Source organism: Gossypium hirsutum, chromosome D01 (assembly GCF_007990345.1).
Source record: "Gossypium hirsutum isolate 1008001.06 chromosome D01, Gossypium_hirsutum_v2.1, whole genome shotgun sequence".
NCBI classification, from domain to species: Eukaryota; Viridiplantae; Streptophyta; class Magnoliopsida; order Malvales; family Malvaceae; genus Gossypium; species Gossypium hirsutum.
The window spans coordinates 11,658,135-11,664,682 of record NC_053437.1 but is presented as its reverse complement, the minus strand read 5'-3'; the positions used below and the strand labels follow the sequence as shown (position 1 = coordinate 11,664,682).

The 6,548-nt window shown below is 29.8% G+C and overlaps 1 long non-coding RNA gene and 1 pseudogene across 1 annotated transcript; both read right to left on the bottom strand.

The window, feature by feature from the left end:
- Positions 1-244: 244 nt before the first annotated feature.
- Positions 245-1,509, bottom strand: LOC121213839 (uncharacterized). The gene is made up of 3 exons (XR_005909301.1): positions 1,363-1,509; positions 642-693; positions 245-380 (listed from the first exon to the last, which is right to left on the bottom strand). It is a non-coding gene; the product is annotated as an uncharacterized lncRNA (long non-coding RNA).
- Positions 1,510-3,315: 1,806 nt separating this feature from the next.
- Positions 3,316-5,325, bottom strand: LOC107921336 (premnaspirodiene oxygenase-like; annotated as a pseudogene).
- Between the last annotated feature and the right edge of the window lie 1,223 nt (positions 5,326-6,548).

Sequence of the window (6,548 nt, the reverse complement as noted above, 5' to 3'; positions counted from 1 at the left end):
CCTGAAATAATATTAACCAAAATAACAAACCTTTTAAAATTTTTAACCGTTAGCCGAACTGAAATTTTTTCAAAAAAATTAACCGAACCTAAATTTTTTCGGTTAATTTGGTCGGTTAACTGAATTAACTGAAAATTATATATTTTTTTATTTTTGGTTAAAAATTAACCGAATTACCGGAATTAACCGAATTAACCGAATTAACTGAATTATTCAAATTAACCGAATTGAATCACTACATAATTAAAAACATTACATAAGCCTTTGAACCACTAACATTACATAAGTCTTGAAATTAATACATAATTGAAATGCAAGTTTTTAATATTTTATATTTGTATTCATTTCTTCTCTCCAAAAGATCTCCATTTACATTAAACCTACAAAAAAAAATCATGTGCAAAAATTTAGCATATAATAGAAATATACACATTTAAAAAAAATCAAATAATATAAACAAACGAATAGATTATAAGTTAACAAGAATAATATAGTAAGCATACCCTTCAACTCACGAAAGCTCATGAATTTAGGGTAGGCTTTGATGCATTCCAAGAAAAGTCTAAACATTGAATCAATTAAATAAGTAGGAGTGATATGGTAAAAAAATTAAAACTATTAAAATAAAACAATAAATATACCATTTTCAATCTTGTCAAGCTCTTGGATTTGTTCTTCAATCTTTTTGAAACACTAAAACAGCAGCTTGATTCAATTTAAGACAGTATCAAAATGCTCAATTTGAAACACTCAAACAATAACTTTAATTCAATTTATGACAACATGCAAACAGTAACAATACATTGCATTAAAATCAATAAGCAACAACTCAAGGCTTTTTAAACAAGGGAGTATGTATGCTAATTTTCCAGCATTTGGTCAACATATAAACTTTAAAAACAGTAGCCAAATTGTAAAAAAAATGTCAACCAAACTTCCATTCATTTAAAAGAGCAGTTTATGGCTTTTAAATCAAGGAATTTATATGCTGAATTTTCAACATTTGGACAACAGCTCCCAACCATAACTATGAGAATCATTTATTTTTTCAATCAAAATATTCAATAAAAATAATTTATTTTTATTTTTTTGGTTTATTAATTATGTTTTTGGACAGTTTGCAAATCTCAACCATGCAAGAAAAGAACATTGCTATTACATGAAGCAATCAAAGGGTTATTACATGAAGATGAAACAGGTTCGGGTTCGGGTGCGGAGATGAAATGCAGCAGTTCGTAAATACAAATACTAGCTGATATCTATTGGGATTATGAACATCGATCTAGTTTCATTCTTAAAACAGAATTCGCAGAAATGGAGGCTTTAGTTGGTGAAAGTACTCTTGAGCTATTAAAAGCCTACCTCAACTCGCCGGTGATGGATGGTGACCTGGTAGACGCCGAAGTGCCGGAAGGAAGGCGGCTGGCCTGGTAGAGATTTTGGGAGTTTTCAATTAGGGATTTGAAGTTTAAGGTTAAGTTTTTTTTCCTGTCGTCTGTTCACTATTGAGTTTAGACTTTTAGACTTTAGTTTTAGTTTTAGAATTTTATTTTTATTTATTAAATTATTTTTAATTTTTATGGTTGGGTTGGGTTGGATACTTGGGTTTGGATTGGGTTTAGGTGAATAGTAGGCCTATTTATATATTATAATTTTATTTATTAATTTTTCGGTTAAACCGAAAAAATTCGGTTAACCGACCGGTTTTGAACCAATTTAACCGTTAACCAAAAAATAAAAAAATAATTAACCGACCCCGACCGAAAAAATTTGATTAACCGACCGATTAATAGAATTCAGTCGGTTAACCGAATTTTTTCGGTTTTACCCAAATTTTGCACACTCCTACTATTTTGTAATCAATTTAGGAATTGAGATAGAAAATTGAGAGGAAATGAATTTTGAGAATGAAAATTAAATTTAGTATTGATGGAATAGAATGAGAAAACATTGAATTTGGTTTGGACATAAATATGGGATTTTAGGGACTTCGGGAAATTTTTTCTTTTTTTCTTTCACTGTTGAAATTAAATATTTTTATTTAAAATTTATTTATTAGGCCAACCGTTAAAAAAAATTCAAGAGCCCTGATTTTTTAATTGTTTGCATCCAACGATTTGGAATTTTTTTAAAATTTATTGGGTAAAAGCGTACTCCATTGAATGTGCTTTTAGTGAAAACGTATTCAGCAGGGTGTACTTTTGCCAATGTGGTACCACGTCTCAGTAAACCAAATACTTAAATTTCTAGAGAAAAAAACACAATTACCAATTCTTAAAACAATGTAAACATTGTAAAAAAAAATGGTTAATGAAAATTTGTAAAAATCATAAAAATTATAATGTTTTTTTTTTGCATTATAAGTTTTAAAATTTTCATTTAACAATTTTTTAAGAATTTTTACAAAATTGGGTTCCAATAATATTTTCTAACCATCAACTATATATGATACATAACAAAGTATCCCCTAAATCACAATATATCTCATATATAACAACATTCTCTAATAACTACCAAAATCAAACTATTCACTCAAACTCCTAATGAAAAACACAATTTTATAACCAAATACTCAAAGTCCTATTGGAAACCTAACTTTGTAAAAAATTTTAAAAAAATATAAAAAAAATTATTAATATAAATTGTAAAATTTATAATGCCAAAATAATAATTTTATAATTTTTATGATTTTTAATTAACATTTTTTACAAATTTTTAAGAATTTTTACGAAGTTAGATTTCCAATAAGACTTTGAGTATTTGGTTAGAAAATTGTGTTTTTATTAGGAATTTGAGTAAATAATTTATGATCTTTGTAGTTGTTAGAAGCTTATAAGAAGAACCGATTAAAAATTTGTGTTTTATAAAAGCTCATGGAAAATTTATATTAAGAAGCTCAGGAGAGGAGAGAGAATGGAAAGGAAAAATAATAATAAAGAATGAAAGAATAAAAAGAATTAACCGCGAAATAGATGAGTTTAATAGTAGAATTATTTGTTTGGTTAATTCTTTTCACATTAATGACCAACTTGACAAAATATAAAGACTCTATATAGTTTATTCCAAAAGAAAGTCACTTCCCAAAATTTGGAATTTCGAGGCGGCTAAACGTAAATGCAAAGTTTCTGGGTTCTCCCAACTGTCGTTATTTACCCAAAGCTATATTGTTGAGTTGCCAACCTAATCTAAGAGAAACAACCCAATATTCCAATTTAAACATCGAAGTACACTCTTAGCTGAATAACAACACACTTGTCTTTTCAATATGCTCCTACCTCAAGGTAAAAATTAAAGGGAACATTATTCAAACACGAATTAAAAAAAAAAGCAACAACTCCAATTTAGAATGTGATTTTACAATCTTTTCACTGGCATGTGAAATACATATATTTTAAATATTTAACACATGATGATAAGTGATTATAGGAATGACAAATTTTGAGCCTTCGATGAATTTTGTACTAATTTGTTTCGAATAGAGTTGATTTATTTTTGAAAAGTAGATGAGTTTAGTAAATTGACCCCGCCGTACTCTATTGACAATACGGAATGGGAATAACGTGGAGCTCGTTTTTTCTTTTAACAGAAACGCCAAAAGCCTCGGTCATGTCTAGATCCTCATTTTTCATTCCGTTGGGGAGTTTCCAATCAAAATGGGATAGTAATTTTGCAAGGGAAAGCTCGACAACAGCCATACCATACGACATGCCAGGACATATCCTCCTTCCAGCACCAAATGGAATAAACTCGAAGTTAGTCCCTTTATAGTCAACTGAACCATCGATGAATCTCTCTGGATAGAACCTCTCGGCTTCATTCCAGTAGTTGGAATCTCTTCCAATTGCCCATGCATTAACAATCACTCTGGTCTTGGCTGGTATCTCATATCCATTAATCTCACATCTCTCACTATTTTCTCTTGGAATTAGCAAAGGTAGAGGAGGGTGTAATCTTAGAGTTTCCTTTATAACCAACTTCTAAGTACTTCAGTTCATGAAGGTTTGACTCATTAACATCCCCTGTTTTATCATAGAGTTCCCTCACCTCGGCTTGTGCTTTTCCAAGGATCCTAGGATTTTTCATCATTTCCAACATTGCCCATTCTGCTAGAGTTGAAGATGTCTCAGTTCCACCCATGAGAATGTCCTGAAATGAAGTTCTACTTAGTTACGGTACAAAACATCTTTTTACAGTTTTCAAGCAACTAAAAGAAGCAAGGAATCATATATTTGAACACTGAATAAATCTTGCTTCCCAAAGATATCAACCTGAAGTTTGAAGTAATTTGATGTTTGAGCATGTTAAATTTATATAGGACTATATAAACCCATATATAAACACGCAAGATATGATATATCAAACCACTAACCAGGATAACAGCTTTGATGTTGTTAATTGTTAAGGGAAACTCAAGTCCTCCATGATCCTGAAGATTCAGAAGAACATCAACTAGATCCTCTGTTACATCAACACTGTCCTCCGGATTTGCACTGCTATCTCTATGTTCTTGAATGATGCTTTCAAGCATTGTGTCTATATCATGGTGAAACCTCTCAAGTTCGGCTCTCATCCCACTGAGATACGGAAGAAATTTGATGGATGGAAATAGATCAGCAATATTAAAACCAGCCATAGCTTCCACGAATTTCTTGAGAAATGAAATGAATGCTTCGTGTTTCTTGCACCTTCCTGCGAAAGCAGTCCTTAAAGTGATGTTATATGATAAATTGCATAACATTTCTCCAAGATTGATTTCCTTTCCTGTCTTAGAAAAGATGGATCTAATTAAACTTGACACCTGCTCTTCTCTGACTGAACGGAATGATTGTACTCGTTTCATACTGAGTAGCTCCTATGTGCAAACTTTTCGAAGTTGCCTCCAACAGCTTCCATATGGTGCAAAAGCAATATCTGAAAGATTGTATAATACGATTTCTGCACCAAGGAGAAAGGGCCTGTTAGCAAAATTGATATCATGTGTTTTAATCACTTCTTTAGCAGCCTCTGGAGAAGAAACAACAACGTATGATAATTCACCAAGTTCTAGGTGCATCAGGGAACCATGTCTTTTGGCTAATTCCGCCAAGCGCTGATGGGGAAGAGCAAATATTAAAAGATGCAAGTGCCCTATAATAGGTAGTTTCCATGGTGCAGGAGGTAGATTTTTGGGTGTCTCCTTTATTTTGGATCTCATCCATAGTTTAAACACCATGAAAATGAACACAAGGAAGGTGAAGGACAAGGGGAGCAACTTATCCATGGTAAACCTATGCAAAACTTAAGGGTAAACTGTTCTTTTTGCTGAGAAAATCTCATTTCTTAAGTTATACAGGTTTCTGATATTGAAATATGTGCCTGTCAAAACTGATGGCTTGAAAAATAGCAATGCCGGCGCTACGCCGGGGGCCTAAAATGGGAAATTTTGATTTTTGGCGCCTTTACAATTTATAAAATCTTTAAGTTAGTATAGTTAAAATTGTACTTTGATCTAGGGGTGAGCATTCGATCGAATCGAATCGAATCGAATCGAATAAAAAATTTTTGAGTTAATCGAGTTTTCGAATCTCATTTTATCATCCTAACTTTATTTGAAGTTTTCTCGAATCGGGTCGAGTGAGATGGAATTCGAATCGAATCGAATCGAATATATTTGTTCGAGTTAAATTTTAAAAAATAATTTTGAGTCCTTGTAACTATTGTCACCCATCGTAATAAAATTTGTCCACCTTAATCAATTTTTTATTAACTTTCATCACCTCATAATTTATTTATTAATTTTTTATATATTGATTAGCTTCTTTGCTTGCTTAGTTGTTTGAATTATCTTTAGATTCTTGTCACTATGTATTTTGGAATTAAAAAATATATTAAATGTAAAAATATGATTTTTTAATAAAAGTTATTTTAAAAATAAAATGTGAAATTGATACCAATATAAAATTTTAACACGAATATTTTATGGCATAATTAATAATTCAATTTTAATATAAATATTCAATATGACTAAACAATTCAATAATATAAATAATATAAAATGTGAAATTTAATTTAATAATATAAATAGTAGATATAAATAAAATTATTACTATTTATGTTTAGTGATTTTTTTTGGATAATTTTGATTTTTTATTTGAGAGTGAAGGGTGAGAAGTAAAAGTTTAAGGGGAAAATAAAAAGTTTTGGAGAATAAGGGTCTGTTTGATTGCCAATAAAATGTTTTCCGTAAAATAATTTCTGGAAAATGTTTTACTTTTCTGTAAAATGATTTACTGGAAAATATTTTCTGGTGTTTGATTGAATCTGTGTAAAATATTTTCTGCTGCTTGGCAGATTCCCTGAAAATATTTTCTGAAAAAGTTATTTTTACATATATTAATATATATTAATAAATTTTTATATTTTAAATTATTTTTACATATATTGCAATGATTTATTTATAATAATACTCAATTATTAAGCTACAATATTAATCGTTATAAATTGAAAAAAAAACTAATATCAAATAAATTATTTGTAATTTGTGTTAAAAAAACAAGTATTGAATAATT